The 19,527-nt window shown below is 41.8% G+C and overlaps 1 long non-coding RNA gene across 1 annotated transcript in view; it reads left to right on the top strand.

The window, feature by feature from the left end:
• The window catches only part of LOC121100431, an 80,325-nt gene extending 72,737 nt beyond the window's left edge, over positions 1-7,588 (top strand). Inside the window, exon 3 of the long non-coding RNA XR_005832235.1 lies at positions 5,900-7,588. This is a non-coding gene — a long non-coding RNA (uncharacterized LOC121100431). The remainder of the gene's footprint in view (positions 1-5,899) is intronic.
• The last annotated feature ends 11,939 nt before the right edge of the window (positions 7,589-19,527 follow it).

Below are 19,527 nucleotides of genomic sequence, written 5' to 3'. Positions count from 1 at the left end.
TCATCCTGTTGGTGGATATTTGGGTTGTTTCTTCTTTTCAACTATTGCAACTAAGGCTGCTATAAATATTTTCTTAAAATTATTAAAATTTATGTTTAAATTCTCATTTTTCAGGCTAAATCTCTCAGAGCAGTAAAAGTTCTTCAACAGTAGCTCCTACACACTGTTGCCTGGTTCCTTCACTTTGCTTTGATTTTCTGCAATTGTTATCAAGACTGAGGAGTTTTAAAAATTAAATTGTCCCAAGTGACTGATCAGGTGTAAGAACAGTATTGAGAAGGACCAAATGAAAGCACAGGTTCCATGCATCCAGGTGTGCGTCAACTTCCTGAGCCAAGCCCAGTTACATCCAGACGAACATGTTTCCCATTGTACTTTTCAAGCCTCCCCTGTTTGCCAATATGAGTTCATTCAGTAATTCATTATTTGTTTGTTTATTCAACAAGAATTCATCAAGCTCCTATTATATGTTTGTTGGGCTTGTGCTGGGCTCTGCGTACATTATGGCAAGGGTTACCTTTGGATAAGAACCAGGGTGAGGCTTGGTGTGCCTCGCCCATAGCGGAAAACTAAATGTATACTTTTGAGACTGACCTGGATACAAATAAAATGATAGGGTAGAAGTATGGAGAGAGTTTTGTGGAAACATCAAGATTTGCAAATATATGTTCCTGTTTTTGCCTAGAGCCCACTTGATCATATTCTAATGATGTCTTCTTTGTTCAATCGTAATTTTTTTTTTTAAAGATTTTATTTATTTATTTAACAGAGATAGCCAGCGAGAGAGGGAACACAAGCAGGGGGAGTGGGAGAGGAAGAAGCAGGCTCATAGTGGAGGAGCCTGATGTGGGGCTCAATCCCATAACACCGGGATCACGCCCTGAGCAAGAAGGCAGGCGCTCAACCGCTGTGCCACCCAGGCGCCCCTGTTCAATTGTAATTTATCTAATTATGGTTTCCTCCCCAGTTTCAGGGGCAGAACAGAGACTGTTTCCTATTGGTTTTGGTATCTTAGTCCATGGCCTCGCTCTCAGAAGGGAGTGGCTAACTCTGTTGAGGTTTAAAAAAAAGAAAAGAAGCAGCAGCAGCAGGAAAAGGGACATCTTAGATGGACCTTGACGAAGATATTGGGGTAGTGGGAAGTGGTGGGGAGATGGTATTCCAAACAAGAAGCAGTTTGATCTGTGGAGGTCCTTTTGGGTACTAATTATTTTCTCTCTTAAAAATGTTCCCATTTAATATTCCTGAATCACCATCAAGATTTTGAATCGCTTTCATCAATCCAGTCTTTAATTAACTTTTAAAAGCCCTTACTACATACACATCTACCTAGCAAAATGATGGTGAGCCAGATGTTTTTTTTTTTTTTACAAAGGATTATGTTCTTGTCATTTCTTTAAACAATTATTCTGTTGAATGCCTTACATATAAAAGAAGAATATGACAAAAACAAAATAGTTACCTAACATTTCCACAAAGACTTTTATCCTGAATAGAATGAAAAAAGGGATTGTTATTGTTATGATTTTTAGCCAATCCAGGTAGAAGAATGATCTGTTTTTCAAATAATTAAAAAAATTAAAGAGTTTCTTCTTCATAATTGATAATCAAATCCAGCCCATTTAATTTATTGTTGAAGAATATGCATCTCATTGATTTAAAGAGACTATTATTAACAAAGAAATTGGAATCTCTTTATTTCACATTTATCATTGAAGTGGAAACTGTTCATAAGGATTCAGGAAGAGTATTTTAGCATTGCTTTCTTTCCCTTTATGCATACAGGCTTTGAGTAAATTGCATAGGAAACTTCTCTGATTGAATGTTGGAGGTCATCCTTTGGTAAGCATGGCACACAATGAGCCTAGGCATTATGAATTCTAAGATGTAAATTACAGGAGCTTTGAAGATAGGAATGATTCTCCTAGGCAATGCGTTGCACAAAGGAGCAGAGTGGAAATGTCATCATTTATGTTTTATTTTGGACAGGATCATCTCCTCAATTCTTTCCTTTCCTACTTTGCTTTCGCAGATTTTGACATAAAAGAAAACTCATATTCTTTGTGGATATAATGTGGAAGTCTAATATTTTAGAATTCAGAATAAAACTTTCCTTCCATGCCTTTAATAAGATCTTAATGCATATAAGAAGCATTAATTAAGCTTTACAAAGCAACTGTAAGATGATTTGGTCAATTCAAAAACATAGTCATAAAGTCTGTACTCAATTTTCAATTACTATATGTCCCAGTGGAGAAAAAGCACAGGTAATACAAACCACAGATAATACCCAAACCACTTCTACTCAAGGAACAATGGCAAGGATACTTTTAAAATGTGGCTAATCCAAAATAATTTATATTTGATCTTAGAACGCATTATATAATTTTTTTCATAAAACCATATGAAAATATACTATCATAATTATGCTTTACTTAAGTGAAATCAACAACGAATTCAGTCTCTTTGTATATATGCTGATTACTGGGAGGAAGAAATACCTGTGTGTCAGAATTGGTCCGGAGATGTGTGTTTTCACCTGTCTACAATCTGCAGAGTGAAATCACCTACATGAGGTCGCATTTCATATTAAAGGCAGAGAGCTCTCCTCCTAGATAAACCACACCAGCATGAGCCCCACTCATTTGATAGGCAAAAATGAGGCTCACTATAGTGACAAATGACTTACTAGAGTTAGTTAATAACATTATTATTTATAGTAGAGAAGAGGGCTCAGGGAAGGGAGAGGGAGAGAGAGGGGGAGAAGACTTAAATTTTACACAATTGAGGAGTGTTTAAGGAAATTATGGCCCATCAAGCTCCTATCCTTCAATTACCATTAAAATGTTGTAACTAGATGGCAACAGCCTCCACCGAGATGCCTCTTCTTCTAGGCTTGGGTCCTTCTCTATTTCCCATGTCTGAGTTGTGTGCCCCTCTTGGATCTGCCTTTAAGACTGAATATACCTATGATATTCATACGCTTCATTGTATTATCTCAGAACGATTCTGTGCTGTTTTGAAAGCTGAGACCATGGCAATCTTGCTTATCATTTTGACATTCTACCCAAGTGGCTGACCCGTGATTATCATTCACTAAATACTAATTTCAGTTGACTAGGATACTATTAATACAAAAAGGAAAAATCAAGGAAGAAATGGATTCACAGCTACAAACACAGTCACGTATTCTTACGCTCTCTCCCTTTCTGTACTTGCCCCCTTCCATATCGAGCCCTGACTCTTTCCTAGCTGGTTTCTTTGCTTGTTATCCAAGAATCAGAGTGGATGACTTAGTGTGGCAAGATGCTGGGCTTTCACAGATCATGTACAAAGTGTACGTGGCATCTAGAAGTGGGAGCTTTGACAGAGAAGCAACTTTCTGATATAACCTAAAAAATAAACCACTAAACTTCTAACTTACAGAAAAGAATCCATAACTGTGCTCAGCTCAACAAATACTCTTACCCCACAGCTAAGCCTCACCCCAATCCTAAGCAAATCAAACTCCTCAGTGACCTCTACACAATGACACAAGTGACAAGGTTAGTGGTTGAGCCAGGGACCAGGTTTCCTGACCCTTACCACAGTGTCTTCTGAGCATCCTCCTGTCCAAGTCAGCTTGGGCTGCCATCACGAAATGCTATAAACGGGGTGGCTTACACAACGGACATTTATTTCTCACAGCTCTCACAGTTCTGGAGGCTGGGAAGTCCAAGATTAGGGTGCTGGCAGGTTCAGTGTCTGCTGAGGGCCCACTTCCTGGTTTGCACACACAGATGCTTTTTTCACTGTGTCTTCACACGATGGGGAGGGGTGTCAGGGAGAGGGACGGAGAGGGAATGCTCTGGTCTGGTCTCTTCTTCTAAGAGTACCAACCCCAAGATGGGGACTCCACCCTCGAGACCTCATTTAAACCTAATTACCTTCCAAGGCGCATCTCCAAATACCCATCACACTGGAGGGTTAGGGCTTCCACATATGAACTTGGGAGGGACCCAGATATTCAATCCATAGCACCCATGCCATCTTATAGGGAGAGTAGAAAGGAGGGGCCTACGAAGCACCAGCTCTGGGCTGCCTCAGGACTCTCCTTTCCATGAGCGGATCTGTTCCATTTCCACAAATTTAGGACTAGTTTTGCTTTTAAAGTTTTCCTTTGAAAAAGAATGAAATTTCCCCATACATTAGGGCCATTGCTAAGAACCCAAGTATCAGAATCTTATAACTGAGTTCTGATGAGGACGTCGTGGTCTGATGGAGCTGAGTGGGGGGTGTCACAGTGAAGGGTAGCATTGGAGGGAGGTGGCCCGCCACAGGTTCTAGGAGGAGGTCTGGTTCTAGAGCAAGCATTCCTCAGAAGTGGGCAGAACCCAGGAATGGAGAGAGACTGGAGGGTGGGCAATATTGAAAAGTCTGCGAGGGCAGGCAGTTGGCATCTGTCTCCCCTTTGGCAAGCACCATGTGTCCTCGTCTTGTTTTATCATTGCTCCTTTATCCTTAGGCTTAGCCCAGTGCTTGGCACGTAAGAAGCAGGCATGCATATATTTCTTGACTGGATAAGTGAATTAATTTGAGTTCGTTGCATTCATTCCCAGAGGGGCTGCATTAGCAGGTAGGGCAGTCACACAGCACTTCATTGACAGAAAAGGTAAAAAATCACAGTTATTGAAAGAAGATGGGTTGGGGCTGGAAAAGTAAGTCATAGATGCCGAGCCTCAGAATCCAGGCCCCAAGTTCTTTGTCTCTCCTGCCTAGGGAAATATGAGGTCCTGGGGCTTTGGATTAGGACTGAGCGTATGTGCCCACGGGTGTTCTCAGCAGCATGGAGAGGTCTTGGGGCTATGTTGTCTGAAGCAATGCAGGGCTGACACATTGTGTTTTGAACATATTTGATTCAATTCATCTTTTTAAGCTCTGAAGGCTATTATAGATCTCTCTCAGAGTTGAGCACACACAAGATTCTTCTTCTCCCCTTCCCTACCTAGATTCTTTGATCCAGCTTGAATTACGGTATCTGTAGTCAAGGAAACACCGGTGATCGTCTGAGAGCATACCACCACCACCTTCATCCCTACTTCTCCAAACAACCTTAGTGTTCTTTTGGCCTGCTACACACACATAGACACACACACACACACACACACACACACACACACACACTCTCACTCACTCACTGGTGGTAATGTGTAGGTTTGTGCACACATCCTGAAGCACATTGGAGAATCAATCTCAGGGTCCTCCCCTCTTCCTTGAACAGGCCTTCCTGAAAGAGTGGCTTCTGGTCCTACTGTAGAAAGTTGGGGAGAGAGGCCTGATAAGATCTCCTTGCAATACCCCTGCCTGAGAGGACTTGTGGACATTAGTCCCATCAACCCCGGCACCCAGCAACACTGTCCTGTGGACCCTCACCCTCGGCCGGCACTTGGCTGTAGCGCTCTCATTCACAGGAAGGCTGGCGCCATCTCCTAATCAAGTTCTCTCTCCAATAAACCACACTGCTCAGGGCTCACCCTTGTGTGATAAAACTGTGGTGGGGCTAATAATAGAAACCACAAATCCTGCCTGCCAATCCTGCATTCTAACCTCTAATCCACTTGTAGCAAGGACAAATGTTTTCAGGAAAATAAAATGACGCTGTAGAGAACACAGCGGCCCAACCGGACTGCTGCTGTTGTCAGATCTTCCCCATGAAAGCCTAGAAATAGGGGCTGGATTCCACCTTCCAGGCCTGGGTTACCGTGTACCTAGTTTCAAGCCTCCTCTAATTGCTAATGCAGCCTGAGTTACAAAAGCTGTGAAAAAAAATGAAAAGAGACCACAGGCAGGAGGGCGAAAGAAACCTAAACGCCATCACTGTCGCGTTACTTAATGATGGCAATGTGTCTTTGCGTTTCAGCACAATGCAAATAGCCTGATGGAAAGTTCAATAGCAGATGAATAGGACGCTCACGTTTGTCCGAAGGAAAGTTGGCTAAGTCGGCGAATTCCTTAACCCAGTGACTGGATTTGAAGGCCTGAGGCAGCCTGCTCAGTGGAAAGTATCCTCAGAAAACCTGCGTGGGAGTTCCAGCTTGCCACGTGTGTCTGGTTCAAAGGGACAAACCATTTCATCTCCCAGGCCTTGGAGCTCTTAGCTCTAAAGCAGCATGAACGTCGCAGCCCTGTTTGCCCTTCAGAACCGTTTGGAGGCTCAGTGAGAGAGAATGTATAGGAAATGCTGTATCAACTGTAAATCCATCTGTAACTATGGGGAATTATTATCACGGGACACAAATCCATTTATTGTTCCCGATTGGCTGGACACATAATTCAGATTCCCCAGAAAATAGCTCAGCCTTCATTTCCAGCTGTGTGGTATGCAGCTTCTAAACATTCCTCCTGAAGCCTTGCCTCTTCAAACCTTCAGTGTTGAGGGTCTGTACAGAGCTGTGGCACTTAGTTAACCCTTCCATCCCCAGGCAGCTGCGGGGCAGGAATTCCTGGTTCCATGTGTGTTTGAACCAGCTCGTCAGCCCTTCTACATCTTGGCCACTAAAGTGTTTTCACAGAGACGCAAACCAGAGTGGAATCAAACACGAACTTTGGTGAGACGAGTTCTGGGAGGAATCTGGTTTAACAAATGAGATATGTAAACAGGACTCAGGAAGCTGTGGCTACAGGCTTCTCTTCCGAAGCTTTAACTCGCTCAGTTTTGAAACGCCATGTTTGCTTTGCTGTGTGCTGAATGTCAGTGAATAACGATGTACATTGAGATTCCTCAGCTGGTAGTGTGGTAACATGCAAAATATTGTTCTCCTTTGGTGTCATTTTGGAATTTTCATGGCATTAATGAAATTAAGGAGAAACAACCTCATGCTTTTGGGGAGGGTGAGTGTGCTCTCAACCTGGGTTTTGGGGCTGTTCAGCCTTCTCTAATTAAGTGCATGACAATAGGTTTATTATTGAGGAAATAAAGAAAGAGGTCAGATGAAGTCAGCAAATAATCTTTGGAAGATAGTCATTTACTCTTTTTCCGTCTTCTTCAAGAAATCAATTTTGTAGTGTTTTGTGTATCTTTCCAATATTTTTATACAAATATAAACAAATACAAATGTGTACTCATATTTTCCCCATTTGCCTTACCAAGGTAAGTCACCCACTCTTTTATATCAAACATCTTATACTTGTGTTTACAGAATAATAAGCACAGCTATAAGAGGGTAGATGTTTGAGGATTCCACTTTTGCTAGCCAGTACCACGTAAACGTGAGAGTCCTACTGGTTTCAGATGCATGCCTTGCTCTAGTAGTCCCTAGTCAGTTTCTCCTTGGTTCCCATGGGCTACCAGACAATACACATTTGCCTTCACTCTGGGCTGCAGTGAAAATAAAATCAGAAGAGAAAGAAGAAGATATGAAGTGGAACAATGTGGTTGGGAAATTCCCATGCCTTTACCCTTAAAAAAAAAAAAAAGAAAGAAAGAAAGAGAGAAACTCTCTTCTAAGTAAGGCCAAAGAGAATATTAAATGCATACACTATGAGTCAAAGAAAATAGCATTAACATTTATTCATCAAAGTGGATCGTTGGTGTTGGCTGCATATGTGAAATTTCAGGGGCTGTGTTCTCTGTCAGTGCATTTGTTTCAAACCACAAGTGTCTGAGTTCTTATTGCTTAAGTGCCCAGTTTCTAGGGTGGTTTTTTTTTTTTTCATTTTTCTTTTGTTTTGGGCCCTTGAGTAAGTATCCAAAGAATGGATTTGTTAACAAAGAATAATACTAGCCAATAGGTAAAGAAAAATAAGAAAAATCTTCCATGATTCAACAGACAACTTAATTAAAAAAAAAAATTTTTTTTTTTGGTCTTTCCTTTTTCTAAGCAGATTTAATTTAGAAGTCTGAACCAAGAAAAATTACAACATCATGCTTTGGCCAGCTTGCCTCAGATAATAGCTTGTGTGACCAATAGAAGTCATGGGGGAAGGGAAATTCAGAGAGCAATGCGGAACTTCTCTGTCATCTCAGGGTTTCACAATACACACAGGAAACATTTGTATCTGGCCCTCCGTTAGCCCCAAAGATTAGCTAATCCCTTGTTTCACCATAAAATGTCTTTTCAGCACCAGGTTCTGAACTGCCAGCGGTGTGGCCGACTCAGTCCTCCTGGATTATAGTGGAGAGATGCTTTACATTGTTCATGTTGACTGGGCAATCAGGAAACTGGGATGGTTCTGGGAGATGTGCTGCATTGACATGAGCCTCTCCGTAGCCCACCAATGGAGCAAGCAGATTCCCATGTCCAGCATGCCTTGGGAATTCCACAACAGTGTTCTTAGGGCAGTACCGGATTCCTGAAGCCAAGGGATGGATTAACTGTGCAGGGGCCCCAGTCAAATTCCAACTCAGATTAATACATCGTGTCTATACAACTTTTATGTCTGTACAGTGGAGCTGTGACCTTCTGTTGTACACAGAGGAAAGATAAGCAGCTACCTTTTACCATGGTGGTTTCTAAATACTTTACTAGTAGCCTGCATTACCATTTGTAGATTTCCCACTAGCTTTTTTTTTTTTTTTCTAGACATAGTCACGTATTTCTCAAATCATTGGGGAAATTTTGAGATTATAATTTTTAAAATGTGTATAAAGAATTCATCACAGGTTTATTGTGCTACAGGAGGCTTCAGAGATTATCTAGTCCAGTGGTCCAATGGCTTTTATTTTACAGATAAAGACATGTGAAGCCCAGAGACGTTAAGTGCATTGCTCAAGGTCACTGAGCTAGCTGGCCCCAGTAGATTTGCAGTGCGAGCACATGGGTAATTCTTAAACTATTCCCACAGGTCCCATGTTTTCACAGCTCCTCATTAAGCAAAGGCCCTAACTAAGAGAGCAATTTTGTCACACATTCCACATCCGGCACTTTTCACCTCTAAGATGTTGTGGGGATACCACCAAGGATGCCGTCAGCCTGAGATCAGCTTGGAGGGTCAGCTGCTCACAGAGTTTCCTGTTCACTGAGGCAGTGTGACAGCTGGGGAATATCTATCACATTTGTCTTTCTGAATAACCCCCGTAGCGAAGCTGGAATTCAGCGTAGATTCCAAATTGCAACTATGACCAAATTCGTGTTGCTTTACCCTTCTTGTATCACAAGGTTCTCTCTCTATATGTAAAATACAAAAATAGAACACAAATAAAAGGAACAATTAGGGTGAAGGGAAAGTGGTTTTGGTTTTGACAGGAAAATGATAAAGATAGGTAAAGTCTGTACACAGAAATAAATCTGATAAAGTCTTCCTTCAGTGTCTAGAGAAAGGGTGTCAACTTTCCCTCTGAGTGGCTTAGTAGACTTAGCAAAGTGGGATAGATGATAAATTAAAGATTCTGAATATTCATAAGATTAAAAAAAATCAATTCAAGAGAGGCATAGCTTTTACCCACGCTAAGACCAGAGAGAACATTTTCCCCTTAATAACAACATCCTCTGGGTAGATATACAGTGAATTTCATGCCGCTATTTCTCACTGTATTCCTTAGTGCAAGCCAAAAGCACAACAACGAATGCAAATCAGAAAACACGTGTCCGGGGTATTGAGTGTGGGACCAAATAATGGATCTAAATACACACGGCACCATTTAGAAATCAGCAGATCACACGTCCTTCAGGAAATCTTCTATATTTACTGTTACTCAAACCCATTTTTAAAAAATTGTTGGGCAGCAGACAAAGAGGGAATGAAATAGTGAATCCAGTGAAGATTCTGGTTCCTGAGGCAAAGGCTGCTAATGTTCCCCAATATCCATGCTTTTGGCTTCTTCATGGCCAAACTCGAGTACATTCCCGTCGTCTGTGCAGTCAAGTGGGACCATGTGACTGAACTGGGCCAATGCGATGTGAGCAGGCCAGGCCCACCCCTTCCCCATCTGCTCTCTCTTTCCTCTGCTATCCCCTCAGAGCTGTTGGAGGGAGAAAGTGCTAGGCTTGGGGTTTGGCACGTGGCAAGCTCAGGATTCATATGAACTGTGAATGTTGCTGTTCTTTAGAAATCTTACTCATATGTTCGGCTTACATGGGGAGGGCCCAAGGCAGGACAAGCTGTGTCTGTGTGAAGCTGGCTGAATTTCTAGCAGCAAAGCAGTGTAGGATGACCGGGCTCTCCTTTCCACCACCAACCTTCCTCCCCTTCCCTTCCTCTGTCAGCCCCAGCAACAGCTCTTTCAACCTTCTGACTTTGAGCCAGGCTGCCACAATCTGGGACCTGCTCGGTCCATCTGAGACTTCTGAATCCCGTTTATAAATGATCCTTCTGGAAAAAGAGGCTGAAATAACAAGGACCCTAATTCCTGATAGTAGGTACAGGCTTTCGAGTATACGAATGTCTGTTTGTTTTGTTTTTCCCACTCAAAAAGCCTCTGATGATTCTATCAGAGCGTTTTTTGATGTGAGGAAGTCTTACAATATTCCTTGATAAGGCATGTTTCTGGAGAGATGATTTCACAAAAATAGACATTTTCGTATTGAAACAGGAAATAACTCAGTTTCTGAAGAACTATGCACTAGGTAAATCATTCTGGAGGAATTTGGTGTCTTTTTTTCTTTGCTCCTGACCAGAAATATAAACCTAGCCAGAGTCTCGGCTAATAATAACACCTCAACGTGTACAGACCTGGCCTTCCTCAACAGCTTGCTGAGTTATTTGTGTCAGAAAGGATTTTATCGTAAGTACATTTCTTTTCTTGCTATCACATGATACGCCATTGAATTTCCCATCATACAAACTTTCTAATCTCATTTACAGTCACAGAGGTCGAAAATAGATAATCAGCATTTAAGTACTTTACAATCTGTGAAGTAATCCAGCTACGGCTGGAGTGGAAGCAATGTGGGGCATTGCAGGGGCTCCGGAAGGGGAGGGGGAACTGCTTCTAGTCGGCTATTAATGAGTCCGGTGACTCCTACAGCTCCTTGATTTCTCGTGACCCAGTTTCCATAGGTGCAAATTCAGTTTGTTTCCCTCAGTATCTCTCCCACCCTCATAGAGTAGAGCATCCGTATTTTCTAAGTATTTCAACTTGATTTGTGATACTGTCTTCAGTCATGGCGCAAGACGGACCAGGGCCACATATGGGACTGCGGTGGTTTTTTCCGAACCTAAGAAAGTAGGTACTGGGAGGCCTGCCAGCTTCTTATTCTTAATCCTCTTTAGTTCTACCAAATGAGCAACTGAGTGATACTGGAGCTGACCTGGGCTGCTTTCTTCCCACTCCATTCCCCTCCCTTCCCTTGCTTTCCTTCCTTGACTCATTCGTTCATTTTTACATTTAATTTCTGTAGGACTAAAGGAAACTTCTCTTCTGAGAATATCTGTTGGGCAAGTAGTGAACTGACCAAGTGACTAAATAAAACTGTGAAACCTGACTTTGCTTGAGCTCCCCACCAGTTCCTTAAATCTATTTAGCATTTAGCTATTTGGCTCATCTGACTGGCTGACAACCAACTTATTAAGAGTTATCCTTTGTTACAGGAATCTTCTTCAGTCATCAAGTGTTCTGTGAATGTATGTGGAAATAAGGAGGGCACTTGCAAATGGATTTAGAGAATTGTAGGTACCTTTACATTTGTGAGGTGATGACAAAGAGAAGAATGCAAACTGAAAAAGAATGGGGTGATTTAGAAGGTTGGGTTTCTTCAATCAAAGATGAGGCTTTACTAAGGAAAGAAGAAGGGCAGAGTTGTGTTTCCTGTCCAAGAAGGAGCTGAATGGTGCAGTCAGCGTGCCACCTGAGAGGATGTCTCCTCCTGTGAGACCTGACCGTACCTTATGTGATTCCTCGGATGCGACTCCAGGTCTATTCAAACCTCAGTTGTAACTTGGCTCGGAGCAAGTTTGATTCCCGTGATGCTACTCAGTGTGATATGTCATTTGCTAATTTTATTATTTCTGGAGAATAGGAAGTGAACGAACAGCCAGATGCTAAATAAAGCTGCACCCCACCCCCCATTCAGTTCCGTGTATAATGGGAGGTGTGTGGTATGCTGAGGAAGCAACCAAACAGCAGGGGTTTGATACTCAAATGTTCTTGTACTCTAGGTTTTGGTACTGTTGTTACTGTGGTTGTCCTTATTTCTGTTTTGCCATCAATGGTGACAGCCACCAGTAGTCATTGGATAGGCCTTGGCCAGCCTCTGGGGTGACTGCTCTGCCCAGTGACTGGATCTTTCCTGTTAGCATGCTGATCATACTTGGAAATTATGAGTCAGTGAAATGTAGCTGTGAGCAGTGAGGGTGGGTAGATTCCGAGGGAAAGTGCAGCCAAGACTTCCTGGGCAAGTTCAGGGTCATTATCTTTGGGGGAAGATAGAGACTCACTGTGGCACTAGGAACACCTAAACTTACCTGGCATTTGCTGTGTGCAAAATGGATTTAGGGAGAGTGTAGGGGCACAAATTAAAGAGGTAACAGAATTAAATCCTATTTTGCAGACATCAGGGTGGAGCGTTGAGAATCATGTTACAATATCACTGTTATTGACACCTTCAATTTGTTATTAGTTGGTGAGACTCATTAACTATTCACATTTGTCTGCCCTCATTCAACTCCTAGCAAATGCAGTTACAGCCCTATTTAAAATAATAGAGTGAGATTGGTAACATTACTGATTTAACAGGAAATTAGACGACTTACATTCACAGAGCTTAGGTAATTGATACCAACAGCACTTTTCGTGTAATTTATGCACTATGATTGATTTCATTCCCCAGCTAGTCCTAAAAGAATCTCTGAAGCAAATTCATATTCAGCCATCAGATTACTATGCAAAGGAATTAAATGAGTATTACCCTGCTTGCTATCTATTCCAGAGCTGGCAAAAAGTTTCTAAGTGGTTTGGAGCTCAGAAGTCAGTCTAAAATTATAATGCTAATATAAACGAGTTCAGCCTCAGAGCATTTCTTTGTAAGTGACAGCTGTGGATTTATATGAAGAAACCCTCTTACTGACAACAAGGACACAATTACAAATGGGTCAATTACTTACTCTTTTAAGAGTATTTTTACAAGCTCTATGTAAATATGTATTCCCTGAAATACCCTAAAAAAATTCACTCACCTATAATGGTGTTGTTATAAATGACCCATTTCCAGATGTTCATTTGTATTCGCATCTGGTATTTGCATCATAATATATGATTTTGGTTCATGCTCCTCACACCCCTCCCCCGGTATAATTAACAATAATGAGTACAGGACATTTGATAAAAAAAAGGAATAAACACTAAATCAGCCTAGAACAATGTTCTACCCCAGAAATCTCAGGAAATAATGGCAAAGAAGAGACGATAAGCCTAGTGTTCAAACAAATCATTATTATTGTTTTTTGGCTATTTATTTAGCAGAGCAGGCACAGTCTGGGCTCTGCCTATTCCCACAGCTTCATTTACCATCATGTTTCCTCATCTGACTTGTAGTCAATCACGCGGAACAGTCCATAGTCCCTCATGCTGATCAATCTGTCAGGTGTATGGGCTGCTGCTCTTTCTTCTCTCTGGCATGCCCTTTCCTCTGCTTCTTTACCCAGTAATGACTACTTGTCCTTCAAAACTCAATTAAAGGGTCACTGCCTCCAAATCCTTCCATGATTCCACAGTCTCATTCAAGTCTTCCTCCTCTGTGTTCCCTTAGGAGCCCATGATTGAGCCTTTGTCACACACTCTCATTAATGTGATTTATGTGTTATCGTTCCATCAGACTGTAAGTTCCTTGAGGGCAGAGATCACTAGTCAATTAACTGTGAGTTGCAGCATCCATAATAATACTGGACACAGAATGGTGGTTGATAAATGTTTCCCAAATGATTTGTGAATGTAGAATGCAACTCCTTGAAAGGCCAAGTTCATGTGGTGCCACCATTTTCAAGATCAATGTAAAATTCAGACCGAAGTGTTTTGCTACATACATATAAACACACGAGCACGTGTGCATGATTGATTACATGAGCATACAGTGCTCATTAGTGACCATGTCTACAGAGTCGAACTGGTTCAAATTCTCTAAGAAACTTGATCTTAGTATGCTCAGTGCATCCCAGGGAAGAGTGGAGTCATAGTCAGAGTTCTTGGATTCTCAGAATTGCAGGGACCCCAGGAATACCCTGGGCTGAAGATTTCTCACTGTAAAGACTACGAATCAGGTAGCCTGGAGGTCTAGAGATGTCTGCACTATGGAATGGGCACCCTCCACCTTGAAGAAGGATTGCCTTGCTCTCTAGTATCCATCCATTCTCATTTAAAAACCCTCACTTCTTGCTGAGGGTAGAAAGCTAAAAATGACATGGTTTTTAGTCCCTTGCAGCTAGGCTTCCACCAATCAGATAAACTCCTGTGAGACTTTAATTCAGAGGCGAGATGTGCTGGTTTGTGGTGGAGGTGGCTTGGTTCTGAAGCTAGCAGCTGACCTGCAGCTTCCTGATCTGATGGGGGTCTCCTGATTCAGTGGCTTTTGCACCAATGGAAATAGGCTTCCTCCTATGGGGCAGAGGCAGTTGGTTCTGGGGTCTGGGAGTTATGTCTGGGAGATCAGCCTAGAGCAATATTTCTCAGACACTAGGCATACCCTGGAGATCTTGTAGGTTCTGTTCCAGATAACCACAATAAAGCAAATATTGGAATAGCAAAATAAAGGCAGTCAAGTGAATTTTTGGGTTTCCCAACACATAGAAAAGTTATGTTCACACTATATTATAGTCTATTTAGTTAATTAAAAAATACTTGAATTAAAAAATACGTTATTGCCAAAAAATAATAACCATCATCTGAGCTTTCAGCAAGTCATGATCTTTTTTGCTGGTGGAGGGTCTCACCTTCACGCTGCTGGCTGCTGACCGATCAGGGTGGTGATTGCTGAAAGTTGGGGTGGCTGTGGTAATTTCTTAGAATAAATAACAATGAAGTTTGCCGCATTGATTGATTCTTCCTTTTAGAAATGATTTCTCTGTAGTAGGTGATGGTGTTTGATAGCATTTTACCCACAGTAGAACTTCTTTCAGAATTGAAATCAATCCTTTCAAACCCTGCCGCTGCTTTATCAACTAAGTTTAGGTCATATTCTAAATCCTTTGTTGTCATTTCTACAATCTTCACAGCATCTTCACCAGGAGTAGCTTCCATCTCAAGAAACCACTTTCTCTTCTCTTCCATAAGAAGCAGCTACACATCTGTTCAAGGTTTCTCATGAGATTGCAGCAATTCAGTCCCACCTTCAGATTTCACTTCCAATTCTAGTTCTTTTGCTATTTTCACCACATCTGTAGTTACTTCCTCCACTGAAGTCTTGAACCCTTCAGAGTCATCCAGGAGGGTTCAAATCAACATCTTCCAAACTCCCATTAATGTTGATATTTTGACCCCTTTCCATGGATCACAGACATTCTTAATAGCATCTAGAATGGTTACCTTCTCAGAGGGTTTTTAATTTATTCTGCCGAGATCTTTCAGAGGAATCACTGTCCATGGAAACCACAGCCTTATGAAACGTATTTCTTAAATAGTAAGACTTGAAAGTCAAAATTCCTCTTCGTGGGCTACAGAAAGGATGTTGTGTCAGCAGGTGTGAAAAGACATTAATCTCGTGGTGCATCTGATCAGAGCTCTTGGGTGACCAGGTACGTTGTCAATGAGCAGTAATATTTTTTTTTAAAAGATTTTATTTATTTATTCGACAGAGATAGAGACAGCCAGTGAGAGAGGGAACACAAGCAGGGGGGTGGGAGAGGAAGAAGCAGACTCATAGCGGAGGAGCCTGATGTGGGGCTCGATCCCATAACGCCGGGATCACGCCCCGAGCCAAAGGCAGACGCTTAACCGCTGTGCCACCCAGGCGCCCCTGAGCAGTAATATTTTAAAAGCAATCTTTTTTTTCTGAGCAGTCCTCAAGAGTGGGCTTAAAATATTCAGTAAGGCATGTTGTAAACAGACATAGTATCATTCGGGTTTTGTTGTTCCATTTATACAGCACAGGCAGAGTAGATTTAGCCTAATTCTTAAGGGCCCTAGGATTTTTGGAATGGTCGGTGAGCATTGGCTTCCACTTCAAGTCACCAGCTGCATTGGCCCCTAATGGGAGAGTCAGCCTGTCCTTTGATGCTTGGAAGCCAGGCATTGACTTCTCCTCTCTAGCTATGGAAGACTTAGATGACATCTTCTTCCAATAGCAAGATGTTTCTCTACATTGGAAATCTGTTTAGTGTAGCCACATTCATGACTTATCTCAGCTAGATCTTCTGGATAACTTGCGGCTGCTTACATATCAGCACTTGCTGCCTCACCTTGTATTTTTGTGTTATGGAGATGGCTTCTTTGCTTTAGCCTCATGAAGCAGCCAATGCGAGCTTCAAACTTTTCTTCTGCAGCTTCCTCACCTCTCTCAATCTTCACAGAATTGAGGAAAGTGGGGGCCTTGCTCTGGATCAGGCTCTGGCCTAAGGGAAAGCTGTGGCTGCTTGGATCTCCTATCCAGACCACTCAGACTTTCTCCACATCAGCGATAGGCTGTTTTCCTTTCTTATCATTCATGTGTTCACTGGAATAACACTTTTAATTTCCTTCAAGAACTTTTCCTTAGTATTCACAATAGCTAAGTATTTGGTGCCAGAGGTCTAGCTTTTGGCTCGTCTTGGCTTTCGACATGCTCTCCTCATGAAGCTGAATCATTTCTAGCTTTTGATTTAAAGTGAGAGATGTATGACTCTCCTTTCACTTGAACACGTAGAGGCCATTGTAGGGTTGTTAATTGGCTTAATTTCAATATTGTTGTGTTGCAGGGAATAGGGAGGCCTGAGAAGAGGGCATGTGATGGGGCAGTGGCCAGTCTGTGGAGCAGTCACAGCACACACAACATTTATTAAGTTTGCCATCTTATATGGGCATGGTTTGTGACACCACAAAATAATTACAATAGTAACATTACAAACCACTGATCACAGATGGCCATAACAAATATAATAATAATGAAAATGTTTGACAAATTGGGAGAATTACCAAAATGTGACACACAGATACAAAGTGAGCAAATGCTGTTGGGAAAATAGTGCCAATAGACTTGCTCAAAGCAGGGTTACCACAAACCTCCTATTTGTAAAAAATGGAATATCCGCAAAGCTCAAGAAAGCAAAGTGCAAAAGTAGGTATACCTGTATAGGTAATGAAATCTATTTAATGCCTTGAAACAAACAAACAAACAAAAAAAAAAAGAAAGAAAGAAAGAAAGAAAGAAAGGAGAGAGAGAGAAAGAAAGAGAACAAAATAGAATAAATGGAAGAGCAGAAGTACCCAATTACACTGTCCCTAGTAAAAGTTAATTTGTTTCAGATAATTTGTACTTTAGTTTTGTGTGTGTGTATGTGTGTGTGTACTTACATTTATATATGTATATTCTGAGTCACAATGTAAAATGTATTTCTAGCTGTGAGTCTCAGTCACAGAAGTTCGAGAATGTCTGGCCTAGAGCCTTACCTCTAGCATTTTCAGTAATCTTCTTAATCCCTTCCTGTTTAAACTATCTGGGAGGTTTTTTTTTTTTTTGTTTTTTGTTTTTTTTAATCTGTAGAACATCTGTTCTCCTGCCCATCAGGCAGCATAAAGGTATATAGATTTTCTTTTTTTAAGTTGTTAGTTGCAGAGAGAGGTACATGGCATTTTATTTCAACTGACAACTTTCCTCTATGTTTTTTTCAGGTACTTCCTCATACCTTCTTTAATAAGGACAAGATAAAAGTGTAAGATACGAGTGTATGTTTGAGGGTTCCCAACTTTTTCTGGTTCCACAGCATGTTCTGGGGACCACAGGGGGAATTTGTGCTGGAGCCATTCTAACAAACTCCTTGAACTTCCTGCACACAACTCGGAAGGGGCTATGCCCAGAAACAGCTGGGCTCCAGGCGTCCACTGAGGGACAGTCTTGGGGTAACAATAAAGGTGTTGGCTGAAGTGGTAAAAGGTGTTGGGTGTTGGGTGAGGTGGTCTTGGAAAATATTGTTAATGTGATAGAGAAGCAGAATAAAGATATGACAGCAGTCTGTGGGAAAGTAAAATCCTGTGAAGATCAAGACAGGAACAGGTTTAAACACTCTCTTAATTACCACTCTGGGCAAAAAGTCAGCTGATAGACCAGGATAAAAAAAAATTAGGCACCCTAACAATTCTTCTTAATTAACTTCATGTTTCCTTTATGGCAGCCTGCCGCTCAGAGGCTTTCCTGACTAGGGAGCCTGGTTGTCTCCACAGAAGGGACCTAGATCTCTGGTGGACAGAGGCAAAACAGAGAGAGTTCCTCTGTTTTCTCATAGCGTTTCTATGTCATACTATATATAAGTATCACCTATTCAAAATCAAAGAGCCCCAGCACTTATTCCCCTAACCATATTCCCAGGTGATGACCTCATGTTTTACTTCAGGGACTAAACTGAACCGTCAAAAGCCTTTCCTCAGATTCCTGTAGCCAGCAAGTGCCTAGCTAACATGGTACCAGAAATGTAGCCCCCAGCTCCCTAAATGTTTGCTGAATGACAGCCCTGATGCTGCAGTCCGCAGGGTCTGTCCTCAGCCTGACTTGTAAGTCTTCCTATCAGGTTGCCACGTGCTGCCTTGACTGACCTTGCTGGACTGGGACACCCTCCCCCACTCTGGCCGCCTGCATCCTGACAGTTCTTCAACATGGCGCCTTTCTCGCCTTGCTGGGGGTGGGCCTTTTCTAGCTAGCTCCTCAGTCACATCTTCTGCTCTTAACACCGGGATATAAGGGGGGACGTATAGTCACCTCAGTGAAAGGAATGAGAGTTGGAATTTTGTTTCATGCCGCTTGCAGCTCCCTCAGCACTTCCACGGCGCCTGATACAGAACAGACCCTCGGTAAATGCCTTTTGACTGGCTGAGGACATCTTTATAAATTCACGTAAAATTCAGCGACTGGGAATTCTGTGGGAGAAGTGGGGCTGCCCCTCCCCCAGCCACCCTCCTGGAAAGCCAAATTTCTTAAATGAAATTTAAGAGAGCCTTAGGCTCACTCTCCTTATTTCTGCCAAGTGTTAATTATGTGTGGAATCTAAGGGGACTTCCATGTATGGATTACAAGGGATATTATGAGGGGACATTGAGAAAGACAGCTGTGCACCAGGATGACATTCTTTCCTAAACTTTCAAAGACCTACAGTTCTCTAATTTGCGTTTGGGAGAGAGACCTTTTCTCTCATACATTTCATTTGTGCTTTTTGAAAAAGGAGAGATTATTTCCAAGAAAAACCTTTTGTCTGATTTGCTCTTTGCATGATCAGGATTCAAAAAATAATGGAAAATTCTCAATCATTGTCCCTGAACTATGACAGCTATGATATTATAGGTTCTGACATCGTCATCTGGATTATTATTCAGCCAGCACTAACCAGTGTACGTGTAAGAGTACTCATTCCAAAATATTTCTAAAAATATTGATTATTTTAAAAACAACCTTAACATGTGGGGCGACCATGACACAGTAGGATAAAACTGGATAG

Source organism: Ursus maritimus, unplaced genomic scaffold (genome assembly GCF_017311325.1).
Source record: "Ursus maritimus isolate PB19 unplaced genomic scaffold, ASM1731132v1 scaffold_4, whole genome shotgun sequence".
In the NCBI taxonomy this organism is placed as follows: Eukaryota; Metazoa; Chordata; class Mammalia; order Carnivora; family Ursidae; genus Ursus; species Ursus maritimus.
Note: the sequence above shows the minus strand (reverse complement) of the source record. Positions and strands in the feature narration are given on the sequence as shown.